Here is a 13269-nt window from a genome sequence, read left to right as displayed (position 1 = left end):
GATCCATATTTTATTCGTGATCCAAACAAATTGGTTTGAAATTTTTGTTGGATAACGCTAATGTCTGTTTTTTTATCTCAGATACTAAATTGAGAGATTGTAAACGGTTCGTCAACGATACGTCACTTAATCGCGGGACAATCGATTGATGATGAACTGTTCACAATTTGTTAATTTGTATCAAGAAAACAGACTTTAGTGTTTGTCACCGACACATGGTAAGAACTTACATACATACAGTTTTCAATAAGCTTTTTCATTAAATTTTACATAATCTTCAAAGGTTGAAGGAGACCTTATCATATCAGCTACTACTTCTTCATTATAAATTGACGAATATTCTTTGAATTAGGCCTATACAAGATCCGGTGGACACATTCAAATTGATAAGTTATACAAAAAGCTCAACCCACTTAGTTAATTTAATTTGATTTAAAAGACAATTTAGGTCGTATTATAATAAACTGGTTTTGTAAATCATCAGATTTACTTGCAAATAAAATTATTAGATAACTTTGATGTTACGAATATTGAATAGAGATTCAAAATCTGAATTGCTATTACAGACGTATTCATTGAAATGGTCACGTTCCCGGGCTTTCTGTCCAAAAAGCTTTTGAATAGGATCCGGGTGAATATCTAGAAAATGCCTACGTGAAAGCAGGATTACAATTTTTTAAATTTATCTTGTAATGTTTTCATGTTTTTTAAATATTAAACGTTGTAGGTAACAACTATTTTATTTAATATTGAAAGTAAAAACAAACGACAGGTATAATTAACGCTGCCTCCTAAAATACAAATTGTAATCAGTACCTAAGAACCTTGATGCTGTACCTATATATAAATAGGATTTATCTACCTACTCGTATACACATATAGTTACAGTTCAAAGCTTTATATAGCGAGTGATTTATTCCACTCTATCAGTTCTATCAGTCGTCTTGATTCAAAGTAAGTTTAAATGACCTGTTGGCCCCACTCGCTCGGAGAGTAATCACGAGTTACGAGTTTATTGAGAAAAACTCCCACAGTCGCGGCCTGCGTGTAGGCGTACTCATCTATTTCTTAACCTTGTAATCTTGGGGATAAAGTTTCATTTAGCTTGCAATTTGTTATTTGTTGACGCAGAAATGTTAAGTTAGTACTTAGATCATTTTGAAGCGCAATATTATGAAGTTGAAACATCAAAGTTTGAAAAGTTTATTGCTTTGACCAACTTTTGGTGTTATTTAAGTTAATAATTAGACCACTTACATTTTTGCATTGCTTTTACCTTTACAATAAGTAAAGGTAAAAACAAGTTTCGTTATTTCATAGCAAAGTGCAAAATACGGAATTTGGATCTAAATTACCTACTACTACAATCTTTCAAATTTGTTTATATAATTATTTACCCGCACAACCCCCAACACCATTTAACACCCATCTTATTCGTGAGGAGTATAAAAACAAACCGAATAGCTCGGGGCACCCCAACTTTCTTACACGATGAGTATTACGTAAATTACCCATCACATATTTAAATTACTCTCATGTATAATAAAGTTAATACAACATAATTATGAGTTCGGAAGCTTTAAAATAAAAGCTCCAAAATTAATCGGAGCTTCATCGATACGCTGTGAAATTCCATGAATGAATATTATGAAACTTAATATTTTCAGGTGCCCATCAGATATTTCGTGCAGCATAAAACAAAGGATGATTGCAAAATATTCCCGGTATCAGAATTTCATATTTGCATCGGAACTCAGTTTTTTACGATCCCTCCCCTACAGTTGAATATGATCACTGACTGTATAGGTTGTCAAGATGGATTTTATACAAGTCTGAATTTTATCAGTGAAATTTATCGAATTTTATCAGAATTGGAGCCATTGTTGAAAATTGTACCTGTCAATCATTTTTCGTAAGTTTTCGTTCTAAATATTGGTTAGCATTACATTAAAATATATATTTTGCGATGTTCCATACGCATTTACTTAATAAACAAACGAACAAAAAATTGTAACAACAAAATAATAACAGCAATAAGCAGATCATAATCACCAATAACACAATAAATACACGATACGCGTAACGAATATTGTTATACTTGAGGCCATCTTGCTTGTTACACGAGTACCATCCGGCCTCTTTTCACAAGCATTATTACCGTGGAATACGAGACTTATCCACGGCTAATTGGCATGAAAGTAGACTCGTGTTTATGTTTACGTAAATCGCGATATTAGCTCGTAGAAATTGAAGAGGGTATTTGTTATATTCAGGGAATTACGCGGAGTTATGCACTTCAAGACTTAGAACAAGGAATTATCTGGTTGCACTCTAGAGATTTATAATTGGTATTTTGACTTATGTTGGAGTGCTTGGAGCCATCCCGAGTTAAAGCCGCGAGCACAGGATTCGAAACCTCGTTTACGTTGCGTATCGTGAAATGTCACTGTCAGCATTTGTTTTTTCCATATGTTTGTATAGATTCGAAAATAGTATCGAATCCTGTGCTCGCGGGATCCTGGAGCTCTATAGCGAAGTCAAAATGTAGTAACATTTAGTAGTTAGTGTCAAATTCAATACAATTTGTATCTGAAAATCAATCTCAAAACAAGTTCGCGATAAAGAGCTTTTGCGGATGCGGAGACCCTGGACAGGGTCAGTCCTCGACTGATGACTCCACGGCGATTTCCCTTAGTTCATGCTCTTAACGCTATCACAGGAAATTTCACCCCCATTGCTTATGAACTTACTAGTGAAATCGTGACTGTTTCGGTTTCTGAATTAGCCATTTTTAGTCCGAAATTGACATAGTATTCACTACACTATTGTATACATTGTAGGCATGTAGATAGTGTCATTATAAATGCAGAAGTAATGTTTTCTCATTCTTACACACGGCAAATAATACTCTTTATGTTTGCAATGTGGGCATTGCTGCCAGGTACTAGAACGGTATAAAATAGTAATTGAATATAAACATTTTCTGTACCTACAATACCTACATCAATGTTTGATCCATCATTTTACCCGTACTTTACTCTTAAATAATACAACGGTAACAATCCAATACATTATCGAAATGAAACAACCTTCGGTGTACCGAGGAGACGGGAAGCGATCGGCGCACAGGGATCACTCTAGCTTACGAAAAAAGTAGAAAATTGAATGCGACAAATCATACAAAACTACATTTTCTCGAACCAATTCTATCAATTGCTCGTCCTTCATTTTGTAGGCCTCAGTGATCCGGCCAAAATATCGTTGTCATCAAATCCTTTCATGATTGCCGGTGCCGGCACTGACAAGTGTGAATGATTTGATAGAAAATGTAAAGCATAGAGAATGTATGGCATTTTGTATGATTTGTCGCATGTAAAGTACCTATATGTTATATTCAAAATAAGAACAAGCTATTTGATTGAAATTAAATTTAAAAAACAAAAAAAAACTTGTTTTCACTGAAGGTGAAATTGAGTACAGACAAAATGATCTTATTTTTTTTCTTCATATGCCATCTACTATCGTAGGTCGGCTATCATTATGGCCACTTGGGCCCGGGAAGTCGCAGCTCAGAATAGCTCTATAGACATATTGAACCATTCGGCGAGGTTCTGTAGCCAGTGGGTTCTTCTACGGCCAGGTCTTCTTTTGCCCTGTATTTTCCCTTGCAGTATGAGTTGCAGGAGGGCATATTTGTCATTGCGCATTATATGGCCTAAGTATTTCAGCTTCCTTTTCTTAAATTGTGTTTAAGAGTTCTAGCCTTTTGTGCATCCTTTGCAGTACAGACATGATGTGTGAACTGAATCACTGACGCAACACTATATCAGTAACACTGAACTATGCCAGCACTGTGTCAGAACTGTGGCTCCACTGATTTATGTGTGAATCGGCCTTTAAACGTATCAATAGCATGACAGCGACAGACTCTCGTTCGTTCGAATTTGTCATGCTAGTGTGACCCTCCAGTATCGAGTACACTGTTCCGTCAATGTCAGAATTCAATATTACAGGTGCTCTATTCGCGTCTGTAACACGAGGCTAAGGCGATGCGACACCACCACGCATCCGAGGGAGTTATCGATTGGTGCACAAGATGTACTGAAATTTATGTCGATTGTGAAGGAATAGATTCTAATTTTAGAGCTAATATAAATATGTGGGGACATCTCACACACAGCCATCCGACCCCAAGCTAGGCAGAACCTGTGTTATGGGTGTCGGACAGTTGATATATCCACACAAATACATAGATAGATACAAACTAAATATAAATATCAGCAGTTAGGGTAGTGAACCACTACACCATTCAGATGTCAAAACTACGAATTGTTTGTTTAAACTTTAACTCTATGAGTGTTTTTGTAATTTTCCACTGGCAACATTTATAGTTTGAAATTGCTATGACAAAATTTTGTGCGTTCAAAATCGATTGTCCATCGAAGAATACTGCTGCGTGAAACAGTGATGCTACCTTCTTCCTGGAATTCAATTTACAATCGTGACTAGCACGTACAAACCCCGAAATGGATTACACCATTCTGTTTGTTTTCATCAGTCATTTATTTCTATTTTCCAAAAACGACTACTGAAACCATTGTGGGTCACATAGAATAACGCGGACTCGGGTGTATAACGAATTACTATGTACCTGTCTGAGAGACATGGGTCCATTATTGACTTTTAATGTCGAGATATAATAAGTGACATTTATCTACGTCGATAACGGACCCGTGCCGTGCCGCGATAGCTGTACAATCCAACTAAGTAGTAAAGGCTCTTCGCGAAATTGGACATAGGCAAATCAGCTTGAAGCATGTAATACGACCAAATTGAGAATATCACGCGGGATACTCCTGCCTTCAAGTCAAACACGCAACGGCTAACACATTGCCAGCGGTAGACCACACTTGGTCAAAAGTAAACTGTTAAAGTAAGCGTGTAACTAAATAGAGAAGTCGATATTATGATAACACCTGAAACTCTTCAACATTGCGGTTTTCTCTAATACCTAAGAATATTTAAAGCCAAGAATATTTCGTTTTCACAGATCTTAAGAATATATAAAAAAACTCATTTTGAATAAATTAGTATAGAGCAACTTACAAATGGATTTTTTTGCAGTCGTTGTCCCTAGTGGCTGTACGAAAAATTATATTGATTAAGAGTATAACTCTACAGATGTATATAGACATCTTATATGTCCCTAGCTGCGAGCCGTCAGTATTTATTTATCATTTATCAAAGTCATACAATAAAATACCTCTTCTACAACCACTTTTTATTAATTTATAAAACATACGAGTATCATACATAAAAAGCTTTATGTCAAACACTTACGTGTTTACGCGTTTTTGGCTTACGAATATCGAGCACTCAGGCGAACAATCTCATTATACTTACTCGAGTAAATCCATCGCTAAAGTCGTTCTATTGAAATAGTTACGATTCAATAGCACTGGAAATATACACCGTGCGTCGTCGTCGTCGGGCCTTTGAGTATCTCATAAGGACCTCATCCCACGCAACTCAGTAAGTACCTACATGTCGAGGCTAATGATAGTGTAGAAACGTATAATACACTCACGGACAATGAAAAGGCCAAAAAAAGCACCAAATTACTTCTAAACGGAAAATACTAGCTTACTGATGTCTTCTGCAACATTAAAGTACATTTAAAAGAGCATCAGGATATTACCAACTATATACGGTAATATTTTGTTTCAATTTTAAATTATCTTATGTAAAATAATATATCTTTGGAAAAATTGGGGTCGTATGGTGTCGGTATTTTTTCAGTGGAACTTTTTCATTGCCCGGGAGTGTGTAAGTATAATGGTTAAATGACATACCTATATTTTATAAAATCGTATTTAGAGGGATGCACAAATGATACTTATTTAGACGCTCGCGTCGGGGCAGCTAGGTAGTATAATATAACAATTACCGAGGCATAATCGATAAAGAGAATGCGTTCTAGAGCCATTTGTTATTGTCATTCTTCATTTTCCCAATACTCCGTAACTTTACTCGGGCCTTCCAGTTACCTTGTGACGTCAGGCACTTTGCAGAAATTGAGAATTTGCGAAATTCGCCGTATACTTACTTAACCTAGTTTACTTGGTAACTAGGTAAGATAAATATACATGTTCAATTCTAAAAGTGTCAATATTTTCTATACAGTTCATCTTAATTTGTTAAATAGATTAGTGTGTGTTTTTTTAGATACTTTTGATTTAGATAGTTTCTACTCTCTATTTTCATGATTATTTTCATTGTTTAAAAGTACATCTAACTGTCTGAATTAAAAAAAATATATATCTTACTAGTCCATTTAATACATCACTCCACATTTTAGAATATGCGAATTGAAGTTTCAATCGATAATGGCCTCCAATCGCAATTCACATAGTGAATTGGCATATCCCTTTTGTGTCCATATTATGAAGGTTAACTGAATTAATCCTAAAGCTAAAGCCGATTACTAGTTACGGTCCGACTAATTGCTGGCCCACGCCAGCGATATCTGTTATTAATACGAATCCATTCATACTATACAGGGTGTTGCAAAAAGGGTATGCTAAGCCGAAACCTACATGTGCAGCATGGTATATCTAAGCCCAAAAATAAAATCAGAATTTCCAATTTCGCGAAAAAAAGTCATTCTTTATAGTAAAAAGAATAGAATACAGTACTCTTTATTCTGCACCATTAAAGAAAACATTACAAAAACACAACCCATATATAAAATAGTACAAAAAAAGGCGGTCTTATTGTTTAAAGCAATCTATACCAGACAACCTTTGGATGGAAGAGACAATTTTAACATAATTAATGGGAGTACAGGTGCAAGGTATACTACTTAAACAGTACATACTATAGACTATATAAATAAATAAAACAACACAATATAAAAACTATAAATCACTTTATGGAATGATCTCCCATCAGACATCCGTAAAGCACCATCATTGGCTTCATTTAAAATAATGTTGAAGGTACACTATCTTAGTATTTAACTGCATATGTTGTCTTGTTTTTGGAGCTCTTATTATATTATTTCAGACTTACGTATATATATCCTATTAAATCTGATTATTATATTTATGTAGGTCTATGTAGTCTATTATAAAATATATATCCTTATTTTAGGTATATAAGTATAATTACATGTAAGTTTATAGATTTAGGTTGTAGAGACTTATAATATAATAACTAAATCATTATTTTAATTTTTCCTTTACATTTCTTTAGTACACTAGACCCCTCTTTAAACAAAATATCCTTCCACCCTAAGGTTGTCTTGAAAAAATCGCTTTAAGCGATAAGACCGCCATTTTTGTACATATTTGTTAGTATTTAAGTTTTTGTAAGTTTCTTTTATGTGTACAAATAAAGAATATTCTATCTATCTATCTATCTATAAGTACCTATAATAAACTTAAAAAACTAAACTTCATAAAAAAGTCACGTGACCAACATTGTTTCTATGGAAAATGATATATTTTTTCGCGAATTTTTAAATTCTGATTTCATTTTCGGGCTTAGATATACCATGCTGCATATGTAGCTTTCGGCTTAGTATACCCTTTTTGCAACATCCTGTATACTAAATTAAAACATAGATAGTTTATATAATAAGTAATGTTCAATGTGTTTGTTTAAACTTTAACTGTGAATATAACGTTTAATAATGTATGTGTAAATTATTAGTCATGTATAGATACATATTTATTATTATGTTATGTGTAACAGCCGCAGCTATAGATACGTCACTATCTATAGCTGCGGCTGTTACACGGGCTCGTTATCGATGTCGATAAACTCGTTTAATCCGTTACTCGTCCCACCAATCACAGCGCAGTACTTGTGACGTTTATCTATGCCGATAACTCACCCGTGTAGCGGCAGCTGATTGGTTACAGCCGATGATGATATATCCTGACACATAAAGGTATTATTAATAGGTATTTTTAGAAGCAATTTTTAAAGAAATTTTTCTTGAAAATTCTTGACGGGGCCTTTGTGAAATGGTGGTTGAGTAATATTATACATATTAGGTCAATGGGCAAAGAATTGTATAATTTTATGTCCAATAAAATATATTCTACTCTATTCTTGAAAGTTGCAGTATTTTCAAATTAATGCCTCCGTGCTTCGGACGGCACGTTAAGCCGTGGGTCCCGGTTGCTGCTTCGGCAGTAGTCGTTAAGCCTAGTCAGAGGCCTTCGGGCGGCTTGAAAACATCTGACAGTCGGGTTGCCACTTACCCGACAACTCTCTCAGCACAAGCTTGCTTGTGTTGGGGTCCACCAACCCGCACTTGGCCAGCGTGGTGGACTAGGCCTAAACCCTTCCTTCATTGGAAGGAGACCCGTGCCCCAGCAGTGGGGACGTAATGGGTCGTGATGATGAACATGAAATTTTATCATAATTTTAATAAAATTTACAATTAAATGTTTCGCTGACAAGTGTCAAGTTTTATTGTTCCGTATTTCTTGGAGCGATCTTGTTAAAACTTGAGTTTTCCGAGTTTCCGCACGTAATAATATTATGTCTCACGCTGCAAACTCATATGGGAACTTTTAAAGAATTAATTCTCCGATTCCGTAAGCACGTAAATTGTAATAACACCATCAATGAATAAGTAATTAAATTTAAGACTGAAAACATTATACTTTTACACTTTTCCGTGTTATTAAATCAAGGAGCTTGTCTATTAAAGTATACTTAATTCTTCAGACTAAAATTACTATCATCATCAAAACTATACAGTAATTAACATGTTGGTGTAAAATCATCAAGAGGATTAAAAACTTTATAAAGATAACAAATAAATGACCCGTGTTCTTAGGGACTAAGTGTGGGGAAATTCGGGATTCACATATATCACTACTTAAAATAAAAATATAAATATACATAAGTTGGAAGCAGGTATATTATCAGTAATTTATTATAAGTCTTGTTACAACAACAACGTCTGACCTCTGCACAGGAACCACAAGGGAAGGAAGGGTGACTAAATAAACAATTACTCAAACAAAACCACTCAGTAAGTATTTAAGTACTTACATTTTGTCCAAAGAGCATCACCAGAAACCTGGTTTCCTTTGAACGTATTGTCGAAACAGCGTCTGTAACAAAAGAAAGGAAATATAAATAGGACATTGAGTTTTGGTTATAAATTCTCATTCGGCCCTACACTGCTACTTAAACCCTAAAGCCTTCGGTATAAGGTGGATGTTAGAAAAGCGGCATCGTTTCGTATCGAGCTTTTTTGTAGTCATATCATAACGTGTAATAAAGAGATTTTCTAAATCTTTGCCCTAAGTACATAATAAATCATACACGTTAGATAAAGTGTTTTTTCTTGAGTTGCTCCTAAATCTTAAGTACCTAAGTACCTACTGTATGACGGTAATTTATCCGATAAAAAGTTCATAGCTCATTAGAGCCACCCGCATCTACTCCGCATCGCCTCGCCACACGTCGTCCACTCGTTGTCGACAGGTGGTCAACCAGTGGACCCCGCGCTGGCAACTGCTGGACGCCGCTTGATCTACGCCTGGAGGCAGGTCAGTCCAAGAATTTTCGTGCAATCTGTTAACAATTGACGTACCGTCCTCACGTGATACGTGAACCACTCGCGGGCATCGCGCTTTCAACGCAAAGCAAGCGTGCGAGCAATATGTTTTCACCGCGGAGGGGCACAAAGGCATGCGGCTGAGGCGATGCGGTGATGCTACGTAGTTTTTATTTTATTTTATGTTTATTCAGGAAACTAACAGCGCTTATAAAACATATGTGACTTAAGATAATTAATAGTTGATGTTGTGAGCGCATACCTATACAATTTCATATAAAGAATACTAACCGCACGTGGCGAGGCAGTGCGGAGTTGAAGTTGGGTGGCTTTAATGAGCTATGAACTTAACTCATATCGTAGAATCACTGTTTTTACATATTGGAAGGTATCTTTATTTAATAATTATAGTAAAGTAGTAAACGAAAATGAGCTTGCCCTTTATTAGATTCGTAATGTATTAACTTAGGCCACCTTAAAGCTACAAGCGATCTTTTACAGGTAACCTTGTATGGGCGAATGGCTTATGGAATATTGTATAGAAGTAATGAAAAGTATTACTTAATATTTATTCCATAAGTTATTCGTCTCGCTTTCCTTCGGCCACTAAGCATTTATCTACTATTACGAAGTCAACTTTCGACCCACGGCCTTTCTAAAACCTATTTAAAGTTTCCTTTTCCGGATAATTTTTGGTTCAACATAATTTACAAAATTGTAGTTCAAATTTTAGCAGATATTTCCGGAGCGGTGTCCCCTCAACGATGATGCTTTAGAGTGCTCATTCAGATATAACGATAATATGCTGAGCCGAATATTAAAATACGTATGACCTACTTATTCAAGGTTCTACTTAATCACCTAATAGATTGAGATGATTTTGGCAACGTTGAATACGACCTGGTCAGCTGGAATAGTTGTGTTTAATAATTATATGAGCTAATGTTTGGAGTTGCTAGCTAAAGTCACTGTATCTACACACATGCTACGCTATACTCGTCTTAAAGATAGAACTGTGATATGTTAGGGTCCCTGAAAGAGATTGATATTAAAATAGCTGTTTTTAAAAAAACCTCCCTAAATTAATACAATTTAATAATGACTTATTTAATTCCAGTTGTTTGTGCATGTACTATAAGTACTAAAAGCATGAAATTATAGTACTCTTTGGTAATAGACAAGTATTAAAAATGAGGATAGATAAAGTATTCGAACACGATCTTGCTCCTGTTGAACTTCTTTGAAGCAAAATTATTTACTCACAAACAAGTCCTTAGAGCTTTGAATTACCAACTATTGATATAAAGAAGATGATGAAGATATATTAGTAAATTGAGGTTTATAAACATAGCATAAAGTTGTTAAACATTTACTGTAAAACATTTTTATTAGATATGCCCAATATGCCACGACAGTTAAGATATTATGTTTGAAACTAATAGAGGCAAAATCAACGTCTTAACTATCAAAAACATTTTTAGAGTGTCATATGACCTGCTTATAACCTACCACGCAGACCGATAACACCTCTTTTCCCCCACTGTGATCAACATACCTCGGACCAAAACCGCGATTCCTAGACTTTAAAATTCTATGCATGTAAATAATTATAGATTTAGGTTATTTATGTGTACTGCTAAATACCAAAACTATAACTGCTAACAAAGTATATCAAAGTAAACACTTCAGGGTGTCCCTTAGCAAATTGCGAAGCACTAATTGTAAATCTGTTCGACGCAAAATTACAAGAGATCTTTTAAGATTATTCCTCAGAGAAATACCGGCATTTTTATCGGGGGATTTCTGCCTAAGAATTTGCTCGAAGATGTGATTGCGCGATTTTAGTCTTGTAATTTCATTAATTAGTTACGGTGTTACGAGCTGTTTATTATTGTACCCGCTATTTTGAGAAATTTAATTTATAATTTAATTATGCACTGGTATGATTTCTGAGAAATCTTATAGTTAAATGTCTTGACAATATTTAAGGGTATAGTTAACACTATATTTTGAATGTTTATGCATATACATATGTAGGTATATTCCAACCAACTCATTTCATTACAAAAAAACGCGGACACGGTTTCAAAATTTTGCAAAAATTAGTACCGTCATCAGCAACAGAAATACAGAGACAATTTCTATGGGATAGTACAAAAATACCTTAGCAGGTACTTTTTTTATGTTTGATTCTGGTCATCATAATAATATTACCATCAATAACAGCATTGTATTCTTGCTACCCATGAGGGCCACGAGACGCTATTGATTCCTGACCAACGGAGTATAACTGCAGATGATAGAGGAAACGTATTAGTCGGAGGTTGAGTACAATTCCTCATGTCTCGAATGATTCCTTCGAGTCTGTAGCTGACAAGGCTTTGGTATTAGATGGCCCAATAACGGGTTTTGGTATTAATTACACATGCAGAGGTTGGTGATTATGTTGTTTGACTTACTTATTAATTATCTACTAAAATATTCATAGGTTGATTATATTTTAGTGCAGTACAAAATATTTCACACCCTTGTGCAGTTTTTTTTTTCCGAATCATTGATTATAAGTATACTTACCAAAAGTAGATATTAAAATAGATTTATAAATATGCTATAAATTATCCTAAACCTATAAATCCATCCTTTTCAGACAGGGATAAAAATAAGGCTTTTGATTTGAAGCATCGTGCAATTTTTGGAAATGGCTGAGCTTTTTAATAAAACCCTGAGACGGCGAAAATAAAAGATTAATTTCAGCAGATGTGAAAAATATAACGTTGTGGTGTCGATAAAAGGAAGACAATTATTGAGGTCCCTGTAGCCTTGGAGGTCCTAAATTAACAAAATTACTTTTTGAAACGTCTCGAAAATCACTGATGTGACTAATTTAATTTTGCTGATGTATAAAATCGTCGATTTACGGCTAATGTGACCAACCCTAATAACAAACCCTCTAATGCTCGTCTCTGAAAATTTGAACATTAGAGCTAGACTTTGGTTTTTTTTATTATTGTTATCAAACACAGATATAGAAAAAACTATATTTTACAAATTATAGGTACAGATGGTTAGAATTAGTATGTATATGATTTTAGGCCCTGTTGTGTATTGTGTACAAACCATAAATAGGTATCTATTTTCACTAATTGAAAATCGACTCACTTAAACATGTTTTTCATTCAAGGAAACGGCGCCGAAGGTTCCTCGCGATTGTTTTAAATTGAATAACTTAAAAGTCCAGAGTTACAGCAGAGAAATGGCACTTGGCATTATATTCATTAAAATTCATAAGTATTTGCGGCTTGTTACGTAAATTAAGTCATTTGCATATTTCGATTACTGTGACCTGTAGGTAATTGTGACAAAAATACATATGTATGTATCTACCCAAAATGTACTGTACATCATCATCACGATCAAGAACATCAAGTACCTACTGCTGGGGCACGGGTCTACTTCCAATGAAGGAAGGTTCTAGGCCTAGTGCGGGTTGGTGGACCTCAACACAAGCAAGCTTGGGCTGAAACAGTTGTCGGGTAAGTGATGGGCAACCCGACTGTCAGATGTTTTCAAGCTGCCCGAAGACCTCAGACTGTGCATAGTCAGTCTTAATTAATTTAATAATTAAGCGATAGTTATAAAAATGCCTTAATGCTTTTAATAATAAGTTTCTAAGAATACAGTCTTGG

At 34.9% G+C, this 13269-nt stretch overlaps 1 protein-coding gene across 1 annotated transcript in view; it reads right to left on the bottom strand.

Moving 5' to 3' along the window:
* The window catches only part of LOC105380439, a 180508-nt gene that overhangs the window by 92430 nt on the left and 74809 nt on the right, over nt 1-13269 (bottom strand). The window contains exon 3 of the mRNA XM_038113850.2: nt 9073-9134. The gene's annotated coding sequence lies outside the window, so the exon portion shown is untranslated. The remainder of the gene's footprint in view (nt 1-9072; nt 9135-13269) is intronic.

This window comes from Plutella xylostella, chromosome 18 (genome assembly GCF_932276165.1).
Source record: "Plutella xylostella chromosome 18, ilPluXylo3.1, whole genome shotgun sequence".
Taxonomy (NCBI): Eukaryota; Metazoa; Arthropoda; class Insecta; order Lepidoptera; family Plutellidae; genus Plutella; species Plutella xylostella.
Note: the sequence above shows the minus strand (reverse complement) of the source record. Positions and strands in the feature narration are given on the sequence as shown.